We start from the raw sequence: 897 nt of genomic DNA, 5'->3' as shown, positions 1-897 counted from the left end.
TTTTTTTTTCCCTTTCCTCCTCTTTCCACGTTTGGTTTTTTTTTTTGGGGGTGGGGGTTATTTTTGGTTTTTTGGGTTTTTTTTCGGGATGCAAACTCCAGGCACCCGAACTGGAACCCGCCCCGAGCTGGCGGCTCCCTGGCAGTTAGGGAAGATTTCCTCGGTTTTGCCGATTTCTGACCGTTTTTCCCCCCCCTCCCCGTTTCCCGCCGGGAAGGGGGAGGCGCCGGCACAAAGCACAAGGAAAAACTCGACGGGGCGAACCATCTTCCCCTTCTCTCCAAATAAGGCGCCTCCGGCCCCGTTTCACCAGGACCCGCCGGAATCCGCCCCTTGGCTTCACCCAAATTGGATTTTCCGGCCCCAAATCCGTGGCCACGCCCGGCCCCGGCACCTTGGGGGTGGATTTTGGAGATTTATTGTTATTTTTTGCCTCCTTTTGTCTTTTTTTGCCCCCCTGGGCCCGGCCCTGGCGCCGCCTGGTCCCTCCAGCCACCTCCTATTAAACACATTTTTCCACTCTCAAATAGTCTTTTTTTTTTTAATTCTTTTTCACTCCCTCGGCTCAGTCCTGCCCTGTACAGAATTCCGGTTTTTCACCCCGTTTTCCCACAACTCTGAACTCCATCGCTCTCATTCCAAAGTTTTGCCTCTTCTTCTCCAACGGTTTCACCACTTCTAGGACTTTTCTTTTTTTTTTTCCTTTTAATCCATTTTTGGGAGCCCAATCAGCTGCCTCCTTAATTTATTACCACGGATCCGGCATCTCCTTCTCTCCATATTTATTGGGAAGTGAGGAACGGCCGCAGACCCCTGGGGGACCCCCCACGCCGCTGTCCTTCTGTCCGTCCGTCCGGCCCCCGGCCCCATCCCGCTGCTCCCGCCGCTCCCCCCGCC

This window comes from Geospiza fortis, unplaced genomic scaffold (assembly GCF_000277835.1).
Source record: "Geospiza fortis unplaced genomic scaffold, GeoFor_1.0 scaffold658, whole genome shotgun sequence".
Lineage (NCBI taxonomy): Eukaryota > Metazoa > Chordata > Aves > Passeriformes > Thraupidae > Geospiza > Geospiza fortis.
This window is presented reverse-complemented; position numbering follows the sequence as displayed.